The 12,098-nt window shown below is 38.8% G+C and overlaps 1 protein-coding gene across 2 annotated transcripts in view; it reads left to right on the top strand.

Moving 5' to 3' along the window:
• Positions 1 to 12,098, top strand: part of PTPRG (protein tyrosine phosphatase receptor type G) — a 397,969-nt gene that overhangs the window by 146,723 nt on the left and 239,148 nt on the right. Inside the window, exon 1 of one of the 2 annotated variants that reach the window (XM_084530729.1) lies at positions 11,014 to 11,142. The exons of the other annotated variant lie outside the window; for it this stretch is intronic. The gene's annotated coding sequence lies outside the window, so the exon portion shown is untranslated. Of the gene's footprint in view, positions 1 to 11,013; positions 11,143 to 12,098 lie in introns of those variants that run through there. 2 annotated transcript variants of the gene reach the window in all.

The following is a 12,098-nucleotide window of genomic DNA, read 5'->3' as shown; positions in this document are numbered from 1 at the left end:
GGACATTTAATTCCCATTAATTTCTGAGAGGTTCTTTGCTTCCCTCAGGACACTTTTAAAATCTCAGCCTTTGTAAACCTTTTGGTAATGGCTGGTTTTAGAATCTTTTCAGTTTCAACTTAATGGGAAATCTGTTTCTCACCCTGTTTCTACAACTAGAAAAGGTAGGTAGGACTTTTCCTTTGACTTCTTAGCAAGAGAGGCAGCCAAAACGAGCACAAATAGGACCACAGCGACAACCTTGCTGCTGAGATCTGGCCACCTCTTTGGGAGAGAGCTCTGTTTGCTTTTGCAGCACTGCAGGCAAAGTGCACGTCCTCTCCGCTGCATGAGCTGCTTCCCACCGGCACCAAGGGGAGGGAGATGGCTTGCAGGCGCAGAACTAACCTGGTGTTCGTGAACCGGCAAGGACTGCTGTTGTTCCCACTGGTCTGCTGTACCTTCACGTCTCCTCATGCAGGGAGTCATGCAGCAACTCCTGTTAGTGCTGCTAAAATGTGGTGGTGAAAGAACTGGGGTAGTTCTCATCTCCTTTGAATTGTTGTATTTTTTATCCTAGAGCACAAGCCTTTATAATAGAAGGACACTCAGCTGGAAGGCTGCACTGCTCTGAAGAGATTACAGAAAGGCTGGTATTAGCTGCAAAACCTTTCTTGCGGGTTTGTTCAGAAACATACAGCTTAAGGAGCTTAGTAAATTCTGGGTTAAAACTAGTAAGTGAATTCAGAGCAAGACAATATGGCCTGTGAAATCTGGGCTGATGAGAGAAGGCTGAATGTGTAAAACAATGGGGCTGGGAGCTGGGAACGCTGGGAGCCAAGCTGCGCTGCCTTAGGCTAGCCTGGGAGTTGCGATACACGTGATAAAAGCAGCCTGCTCCAATAGGGAAATTCTGCCTGAAAACTTCACTTCTGCCCTGAAATCATCAGCCTTCATCTCCATCTTGCTGACATTTCCTGGCTCAACCGTTTGACTCATCAGTAGCAAAAGACAATGTGAGAAAAAACATTTTGCAATTCATGTTGTTCCTTTGCGTGTGTTCAAAATGGCTGCTGGGCAAGGGAAAGAAAGTCTTTTCCCAAAGTTTAAGAAAGGAAAACACAGCAGAGTGGCTCTGGGTCATGCTGTGTAGTCTGGCTATGTCACGCATTAGCAGTCATCCTTCAGGAGTTACTCTTCAATGCCTGAAGCTTCTGAATGCTTTCCTAAATGGGACTTTACTCCCTCCCAAGGAAGGGAGGGAAGACAGTAGTGACCTTTGAAGCGATCTTGTCAAAACAGGGATTGCAAAAAATGCCACTGCTTTTGATCAGAGACACCACTGTAAAAATAAAGGGCATTCAGTATCCTATCTTAATTTTTCTGACTTGCATTTGTCTGTAAAGTCTTGTCCTTTGTCTTCAAAAGCACCGTAGAGATGTGCAACATAAAAGGAACGATCATGGGGCCACCAAAGAGCCCCGTCTTTGTTGTTGTTTATACTGAAGTATTATGTTATGCTATTGGCAAAGTAATTTTCAGCTCCAAGTGAGACAAGATCAGTCACAGTGGTTTTCACAAGATTGATGTGAAGAGCTAGAGTGGTGCTAATTAATCAGAGATGGGGAGAGCGTGTGCCTGCATACTCAATTAGTGTAACATTTCCTAAATCGGAAAGGAGCTCTGCCATACAATAATACTACAGCAGAGCCTGAAGGGTGCAGGGATACAATTCATAATGAACTACCTAAACTCATCACTTGAGCACTTGCACCCCTAGACACTATTGGATGGTGAGTCCAAAGTGGATTTCTAGTCTGGGTACTGCAGTGTTGGGAATAACCACCAATGCTTGAAAGTTAACATTTCCTTTTATTTAGAAGATGTTACATTACTAAGGCTCATTTATTTATTATTATTATTATTATTATTATTATTATTATTATTATTATTGCTATTATTATTGCTATTATTGCTATTATTGCTATTATTGCTATTATTATTATTTACTTAAGCAGCAAGAAGAATAGGTGTTTGTTACAGATAAAGCATCTTTGCCATAAGCAATGTTAGTTACAGCTACTTTGCACTTTTCTTTGAAATCTAGTTTTTTCTAAGAGAAACTGCAGGTTGTCATAGCTGCTACAACACTATAAATAAAAATAAAGTGGTAGTTCCAGTTGTGTTGCAATGCTGCACATGGAAACTTAAAAATGAATACTGATCTCTACCTAAAAAAAGGAACAGTAGGACAGAGTACTTCCTGTACTTGGTACTAAATTAAATTCACTCTTAAACTCTAGTATTCGGGCTTGTTTGTTCTTCTCTTACCAAAAAAAAATAAATAAATAAAAATAAACTTTTTCTTGCCTATAGGTAGAATAACCTGTAACTATGATTTGAAAAAGCAGAAGATTTATGTCTTTGAAAATAAAGTGATTTAGTGGTATGGCAGCTTTAATTTTATCCAGATTTGTAGTTTACATCAGGCACAGCTGTTGAGTAAACCTGCAGAATGAATTAGAAATGGATTAATGAAGCTGTAAGACAAATACATTAGAATATTTTAAACAGCTCTCAAGGAAACCGTTTTATTTAATTTTAGTCATGTAATGGCTTTATACTCTGAGCAAAACAAAGTAAAACAATAGACTCAAATTCTAAATTGACAGCAAACGTATCATTTTTTCCACAGGCTTTTGAAGTATGCAAACCCATATAATTATTTTCTGACTAGTGAAATTGGTTCATATGGTTTATGAGGGGAAATAAGCCCTTCCTAACAAATACGGTCTGTGGCAGCTGGCCCTGTACCTGCTGCACCACTCTCTGGCTATAAAACCAGAGATAACAGTCCAATTTCATTTGTAGTTACGCTGCTATAAATCTGGAGTAAGTTCATTGGTCTGATTCCAGCATTAGAAACCTAAGTTATGTTTCCTCTCCCAATCTCTGTCATTTCGGACTATGTTCTATGTGATATGGCGTGGATGAAATGTGTCTAGTATCTCTGCTATCTTAATCAGAAATAGGTCACTGGTGTTTGGCTCTCCAAGAGGAAAACGCTCTGTTCAGCAGCCAGATAAGGGGGGAGAAGGGGATGATAGCTTCTGGTCAACTTACTCAAGAAATCCTTATGCTGATTATGTGCCTCGCTCAAGTTTATGCTTAAACAGTCCCTGAAAATACAAACTTCTGATGCCTCTGGGTTTGCAGAAGCCAGCTGGTAACTAGTTACTGTGTTAGTCTGTGGGTGGTTGTGGTCATCCTTTGAGCATGTTACTCCTGGAGCAGCATGGTAGTGGGACAGAAGCTGCCTGGCAAAATTACGAATGTACGTTTACTGGTCTTAATCATGCTGCTGTAGTGAAACTGCCATAAATCTCTTATAATGCAGAACATCCTCCTTTTTTTTCTGTTTAGCTGAAGTGTTACTATCTGAGAATTTACATTGACAGAAGGAAGATTATACCTGTGTGGAAGGACTCCCCCCAGTGATAGACAGGTCTCGCTGAGTTGCCCTGTAGCTGTTTGAAGCTGGCTAGAGACGGGTTTATTCTCTGTTCTGCTTAACTGTAGGTTTTGATTGCTTGTCTAACCGAAGTGCGGGTTCTTGGGAATCTGGATAAAAACAGTGCTCATAAGAAATAATTATCCTTGCCTTACGCTCAAGACATATTACTCTCTTGACCTAACCAAACATAGGTCAAATTGGGCTTAGCCCATTCTAGAGAGATTTGAAAGACCTGCGTGTGTAGTTAAATTCCTGTACAGAGAATAAATCCTTTAGTTGATATCATAGGGTATATGGTTATTCTAAAAATGGTACTGAAATTGGAGAGCATGTGCAGGAGTTTGTCTTGGTCCACTCATTCTTGCGTTGTTTGATACCTTCCTTTGGCCATTGAGCATGGCTGACACGCTTAAATGTTACCAGTTCTATACCCTGGAGAATCACCTGGAGCAGCACATACATAAGTATTTTTTCTCACTGCAGTGAATTGGCTGTGCTTAAAATCTGTGTGGGTAAAAATAAATAAAATTCAAGTCAATAAAATATAATAAATAGCACCCCTGTTACAGGTACAAAATGATACTGCTGTACCACAGAGAGAGTCGTGCAATTGTAGCAGCAGAAAATGCTTCTTAGACAAAAACGTGATCTTTCACAACCCAGAATAGATTTTTTCCACTTCTGTGTGACTTCATAGCCTAGTTAGAAAAAGCTTTTTTTTTTCCTTCCTCTTTGACCTTACTTTGTTTGTCTTTGTTCGTATTTTGTTGAGTATTGTAATCAATCCCAATTATCTCTTGGTCTCTACGTTTGATTTCAACAAATGATATCATGCCATACCTAGAACCATTGGGGTTACCAATTACGTAACGTATTGCAGAGTGGGTTATCCTATTAACAACGTTTGCTCAGAATATTTTTGCAAAGATAATCTGAGTCATTAACCAGTAGAACAGGGACACAAGTTTTATTCCTAAATGCAGCTGACTGAAAATTGAGTTAAGTTTTCTAATTATATGGACAAACAGCCCCGGAAGATGTTTCTGTTCAAGCCATTGTTCTCTGATCAAAAGAAGTTTGTGACAGAATCGTCTTTTTATGAGATGAGAAATATGAGTTGTATGAAATGTGCTACCCTAATGTGATCTGTTATGAATTGATAAGGTGTTTTCAAACTTCTTGCAATTAAATGTATGATTCTAGTAGGCTCTGATAATATTTTTTTCCTTCGTATGGACACCACATACTTCTTGTCTTTTTGTTAGTGGTTTAATTTTAGCCTTGATGTTAGATGTTTTCAGCTACATATGTGAACAGGGGGCTGTTCTTGCCCCCTTTCCAAAGGAGCAGACATTAACTTTCCGTGAATGTGGCTCAGGTAGGAAAAGCAGCGGTTATTTTAACCTGTAGGAGGCACAGTGAAAACTAGTGCTTAGAAGCTGAAGTGTCACAAATAAAAAAGCCGCAGAGTCATGGACTGTTGGTCTGACCCAGAGGGACATTTCTCATGTTCCCAAGTCCTTAGGTTGTATCTCCACGAGCAGTGGTGCCTGGGTCCTGGATATGCTTTTTGCTAGTGGATTCACCAAACGATGGCTGTGTGCTTGGCATGGAAGAATTAGGGAACACTTTGAGACATTACCTCAGCTAATTCAATGCAGAAAAGAGCTAGGTATCTCTTCCTGACTCCTTTCCGTCTTGGGAAGTGAGTTCCCATTTAGGACCACTTGTTTGTGAAGTCCCTGAGCTCATGAGCCTCCTTATTAACCTGTAGCTCTGGGTTATGTAATCCAGGCACATGCGCTGGCTGCCTGGTGGGACTGCTCAGGTCCTGAACCCATGGTAGTGTGGGGAATTTTCTTTGTGTGTTTTCCAGCTTGTGAGAAGCTTGACTGAAAGGCACAAATTAAAACCTAAAGAGAGCCTTACTGGAAGGGCCAAGCAGATGGAGATCAGCATGGAGACTGGTAAACAGCGTAGTAAGACAGAAGACAACTTGTACTGTTGCCCTCAGGCTGCATCTGTTACTGGAAATAAAACTTGGGGTTATCATTATTTTAACTTACCAAATATATACGGGCTGGCAAAAAGCGATTCTTATGTCTCTGAACATTTTCGTGAAAGCTCATCTTATGTTTCTGCAGTACGACACAACCCTATTTCTCAGACTTCACCTTCATGCAGACACTGAACACAAGAAGTAATTGCCTCCATTCCCACCCATATTCCACATCAAGCATTTGCTGTTGAATCACTGATAAATTGTATGCCAGGCCGGCTGTACAGCTTAATCTCTGCCCTCTGTCTGTTTGCAAATAGCATGACTATGCATATTGAATCATATTCCAGATACTTTATTGACAGTAACTTTTTATAACCTTATACCCATGGCTATGTTTAAGCAGTTTATCATTGACTGTATATCTACCAAATAAATTAAACACAGTTATTTATAACAAAATGACTCTAAAGCTGTGAAGTGCTTATGGTATTTTTAATAAGCAGAGGATTTGGAAACCACTACGATTTCCATTTTTGCAAGTAAATTAGTATAATTATGTGTTTTAGTTACTAAAATAAAAAACAAATTGCAAAGCATGTTTTTATTCTATTAATAAACTTGGCTAAAATGCTGATTCTTCAAATACATTCTACTGGGTAGGAAAGGACGAGGTTAATGATAAGATAGCTGCCTTTTATTACCTCTGTAGTTAGAAAGCCTTGTTGTTTTTATTTATTTATTTATTTATTTTGGTATGTTGTTGGTGTTTTTTTTTTTAGGTTTTTAGTTCCTGGAACAGTGAACATATATATATATATGTTTTTTCAAAAGTGGAGATTATGTTGAGAAAGTACCATGAAGATATAGCCATACCAAAATAGTTCTGTTGTGAACTGACTGAAGGTTTCTGACTTGAATGCTTTAGGTTACAGGTTATCCCTGTTCATTTATTGGTAGTACGTATTACAGATCACCTATACACTGTTCTAAACTGGCAACTTCAAGAGCAATGACTTGAAAATATTTTTCCCATCTCCTTACTTTTTTTTTTTTTTTTTTTGCTCATGCTTTTTTATTTTAAAAGTATAATACAAGAGTGTTTAACCTGAGTCACTGCATTGAGGACCAGCCTTTGGTGCCCTGTGCTTGCCCTGTTTCAGTGGAGGTGCAGTTGCCAATAGGGGTAAGGTTCCTTCCTGCACTGGGACCTGGACCTTGAGTCTCCTCCCTGCTCCCTGTCTTGCTTCTCCTATCAGTAAAATGGATTCTCACTTATCTCTGGGAAGTCCTCTGAGCTTGTCAGGGGGAAAGCGGTGGATATTTTATAAGTGAAGTATGTAAGGATAAGACACATGGGAAGTGATACAGTGTCTGCTGAAATTGATGGGTATCTCCTTTTAGTTAAATAGAGGCTGAACCAGAAGCTAAGACACCCGGCAGCACTTGGGTAGGAGCTCTGCACTGCGCAGTGTGTGCGTATACTGACGAGCTGATTGGGAATGTGTAAAAGAAAAAAAAGTTTTTCTTATGAGCTGTGGTTTACAAAATGTTTATAATGATTTGATTTTCATTACATAAACTCTCATCTGTTTTTGATTAGTGTCTGGGTGTAAAGACTTTATTTTGTATGTCCTTTTATAATTTTATACAGGAACAATCAAAACCTGAAGGGATTCTGCACTGTTTGTATATTAAATCAGTCCTGATGGTCTTAATCTCATCAGTAATTAAAAACAAAGTTAACTGGGTACTTGATTGAGATGTAAGGATGTTGGTAATTCACTGTTTCCCCCTCTAGAACAATAATGTTTTGGGGGTTTGGCTTACATCAGAATTTTGCAGTGCTTCCAAGAAGTTCAACCTTATATCCATGGAGGGTGTTTTTGTTTGTTGGTTTGTACATTTGCTTGCTTTGTTGTTGCCATTGTTTTGTTTGTTTTTGTTTTTTTCTTTTGATAAATAATTTTGATTTAAGCACACTTTTGACTTGGGTATAGGTAGCAGGATCCACATAAGTATGAATGCCAGGCCGTAAGCTGTGCCGCTTTTTTTTTTATTTACTGGCACAGGCTGCCTGGAGAAGCTGTGGATGCCCCATCCATGGAAGCATTTAAAGCCAGGCTGGATGGGGCCCTGGGATCCTGCTCTGGTGGGTGGTATCCGTGCCCATGGCAGGGGCTGGGAAATGGGTGCTCTTTATGGTCCCTTCCAACGTAAGCTGTAATTCTGTGATCTTCCTGTTTGCATAAATTCTAGGGATACTGGAAGCATTGCATAGTCTGACTTGCTTTGTAGGATAGGCATTACCCAGTGATTTCAGAGCCAAGAATTCCTTTCTAACATTTGTCCTTTGCATAAACACATTTATTTTTTTTTATATCTACAGACTGACTTTACAATAGCTCCACGATAGCCTTGTATGTAATGTTGCAGTGGTTCATTCCCCTTCTGCTAGGTCAGTGCTGATTTCTGCCCCTACATGATACAACTTCACATTCCAGCCACTGGATTTGATGTCTTTGCTGGGCTGCAGCTGTCTCCTCCCTGTGTTCTTAGCATTGATCCTAGATGAATCGAGTTAAACCAAAAAATGACTCATCAAGTCTAGGATGGAAATTAGAAAATAATTAGCATCCTGGAAGGCAACAGGGGCAAAGTCGTACCTGCTTTGTAAGAAATCTGTATTTTCTTGACCCCAATTCATTAATGCAGTGCTGCTTTTTCTGAAATGTCTTCTTTTTCAATTTCCTTTTTAGAAAAGGTTTGCATAGTGGGATAGTAACAATAGCCTGGCAATAATCTCATACATATGTTGAACAATCAAAACACTGTTTTCATCCTAAATGATAGCTGGCTGCTTATATCTCCAAAGAATTTGTCAGTGTCTGGCTACAGCATCGTGCTGGGAATTCATGTGACCCGAAGTCTCTGTCAAAACCACTGCTTTTCAAAGAAGTCTCTCGTTCTTTAAGTTTGACCTGCATGTATATATTATGTTCCAAAATGCATCAAAATGATTCAGGTTAGAACAGTTCTCTAGGAAAAACTTACCACTTCATAGAGCATTTGTTCCTGAGAGAACATTTTTAGTCTTTTTAGATACCAGTTTTGCCTGCAAAATACCAATTTCCAGCAGTGGTGGTTTTTGTGTGTTTATTAAATTTGCTTCTTTAGATAGTTTTCTAGGTGCTAATTGCCTGCAAATTTAGTAATTTGACAATGTACAAAACTAACAGTTTGCATAAGGTGTTTTCTAGCATAGTCCTTTTTTTCCCCAAGAAATCAGCACTTTGCTTTTGCTCAGGGAATGAAGAGTCCTCAAAATAGAGGCCAAAGCTGTGACCTTCAGGTCTCTGAAGACCTTCGCAAGTCAGAGGAAACCAGAAAGCTAGGGAAAGACATTGGAACAGATGCCTGGTTACTTCCACGTGAACATTGGTTGTGCTTGCATTTAACTGAATCAGAGCTCATGGTACCTGTCCGTGCCCCTAAGCTCGATGTGCTCAATGCCTGCCTTGTCCAGTGTCCCCAGGCTGAGCAAGGTGGCAATTCTTTTCCTCCTGAAAAGAATGCTGCAGTTCAGGTACAGTTTAGTGCACATATGTGCTGATTCCAACAGTTATTTTTTGAAACAGTATACAACTCTTTTTTTTAAAAAAAAAAAAAAAAAAAAAAGAAAGAAAAAAGTGGCAAGGACAATCTTTGTCCTTGAACATTGCTCTGCATTGGTGAAGCTCCAGTATAAATGCAGGTTCATGCTGGTGTTAGTGGCTCTCTGTTCATCTGATAAGCCCCCACATGCTGTAACATTTGCAGGTTGAAGACGGTGAGTGTGATTTGAGCAGAAGCTGGGCACCCCTTGTGTTTGGGGACTGTATCCCAGTGGAGAGGCACTACAACCAGGGCTCGGGTGGGCTGAAGGAAGACATCTTCCAGGAGCTCCTACAGCCCCCTGACCAGCTATCGCTCAAGGAGCCTGTACAGCTGGCAAATTAATTTCTGCCCTATTGAAATTAAAAACAAATAAATAATTGCTACAGTGTGATGGTGCATTTTAATATAAGTAATAAATTCATGGTAAATTATATTTATACTGAAACAGGGAGGCACCATGTATCTTTGGTGATTTATACACACAATCTGCCAAGTTACTGAGCTAATATTAATTTGTGGGAGACATCAACCTCGCTCTGCAAGATAATTTAGATTATTCCTCATACAATTCCAGTGCATTCATGTGAAGCTATGGGAACAATAAAAATATTAATAAAGGACTTAAAACTGGAAAAGCTTATGGGAAAGAAAAAGCCCCATACGTCTCTGAATAAATCTTGTTCCTTATGTGCAGATTTATTTCTTAATTCTTATTCTGTTCTAGTATATTTTCTGTAGTTTTCTAGCCTATGTTCATCACCATGGTATTTGAATACTTTGAGGTAGTCCATTAAGTAGCATGTTCATCAGATCATTATACCCTGTCACTGAGGAGAGGATTAAATAGTGATATTGCATCTATTAATCTGGGAAACTGTGCTTCAATTACAGCAGACTGAAGAATGGATGGAGAGATGAGTTTTATTGGCTTACGGTTTTGATAGCACATAGATGTTTTACTTTAATTTTTTTCAAAGACAGATGCATTAGAAAAAAAAAAAACAAATTAAATTATTTGGAAATCCACATAATGATATAGGAGAATTACTTCTATTTTACTACTTAATTATCAAATAATGTAGATTAGTCATTTGAAGAAAAGAATGTTACAATCTGTCCATCCAAGTAGCAAAAATAAAATATTATTATTTTAAAACTACCGTGCACGAAGGCTATCAGTCTGCTAGGGAAGGGATGGGGAATAGAAAAATTATCGACATATATTTAGAAAAGAATATATCAGCTGCAGAGGAAAATAAGCCAGAAAATTTCATCTACTGGTAATTGAAAAGTTAAAATTTCCATGTGCCAGCAGCTAGGATTGGAGGGGACAAGCAAACATCAACCAAAGCCATGATAAAATATTAAATAAAACTTTAAAACTATCCCCATGCAGCTTTCACAGTTCACCACAAGTATGTGCACTGGGACATAGAAGACTATGTGGATAGATTATATTAGTTCACTGGAGCTAGATGGAAAAATTCAGAAGTTATGTAAAGGTTTTCAAACAGATATTGCATCCCAGCAGGAGAAACAACTGTACAGAATGGTGACATGTAAGAGTTCTATAAATTTTTAATTAACAAAATTCATTCTTTTTTTTTTTTTTTTGAAAGCTTTTGACTGCATAATTGAGATGAAAGTTTTTCAGACTTGTTTTTCTACAGCCTGTGCCTTTTTTTAAATGTAACAAAGGTTGCATGAGACTAACCAGAAGATATTTGTCTTCATCAAGTTTATACATTTTTCATTTATTTTTATTTTGAAAGCAATCATTTAAAAGCTTGGAGAGGGGAAACTAGCAAAACTTGTGTGTTCAGCTGAGACAGCTTTGTGGCCAGAACTTTTCAGGTGGTATTAATAAGATCCTGGTTACAACAGCAGCCAAACAGTCTGAAAGTGTAGTCTGAGAAGGCTGTTGACAGAGCAGAAGGGGCATTAGTGGTGGCTCTACACCCACTTGGATGTGGTTCTTCTGAGAATTAAAAAGGTATGAGCTTAATATATGAAATTGTCCTTTAGCATAGTAGGCTCAGTGGTGCTTGCATGATTCCTGATCCCCCTGTAGCCCCAGAATAGGAAACGTATCACGCTGTGCTGCCTGGGTTTGGCTGTCACTGCCCTGTTCCTAGTGCCTCCTGTGAGCAGAAATGTGGGAACTGGGGCTGAGGCTTAGCGGGAGGTGATGTGAGAAAAGCACCAGTAAATGGCATTTGGTTACAATACCACCACAGGGAAAACATAAAGACTGCTTCCTGAAAGGTTGTGTGTGTGAATGTTTCTCATAAATGGAATGAGATTTGGTGACTACATTATGTGCACTTGCTTTGCAACAGAAGCAGAGCAGTATAAAGAGCAAAGTGCAAGCTTAGAAGTTACATTTCTGTCAATATATTGCTGTACTCTCTACTTCTTGACACTTGTAAATTGTTTATCTTCTTTTTTTACTAAAACAATTAGCTCACCCCCACTATCTTCTCTTAAAGTGCTGGTGATAAGCAATTAATTATGAAATCACTTTATCACAGTTTCTTAAATGCTGTTTGTTGATTGACCAATGACAACATACTAATAATTACCTGTAACTGTCTTTCTGATTTATCTGGTTTTACAGTAAGCTACATTTAATAATAGCAACCTTGCTTTGCCTCCAACCCTCTAGAGACTTGCCTAAGTAATAATTACTTGCAGATGCAGCTCATTTGTGCCCTGATTCACACCCATTTGGTCCCAGTGAGGTCAGACCTTTCACATTTATGCTTTCCATCTTTAAGCAAAACAATATATTGATAGGGAACAAAATACAAAAATATGGGAGAAAAAAAAAAAAAAAACAAAAACCTGCAGAATTTATGTATGAATGTGCCCCCCCTCCCCCAGAAGCAAGGGTTTTGCCTCAAAACTTTTGGAGAGGTTTCCTTGAGATGCCCCTGCTGGCTTGTTTTA

Source organism: Aythya ferina (assembly GCF_964211825.1).
Source record: "Aythya ferina genome assembly, chromosome: 10".
Lineage (NCBI taxonomy): Eukaryota > Metazoa > Chordata > Aves > Anseriformes > Anatidae > Aythya > Aythya ferina.
Note: the sequence above shows the minus strand (reverse complement) of the source record. Positions and strands in the feature narration are given on the sequence as shown.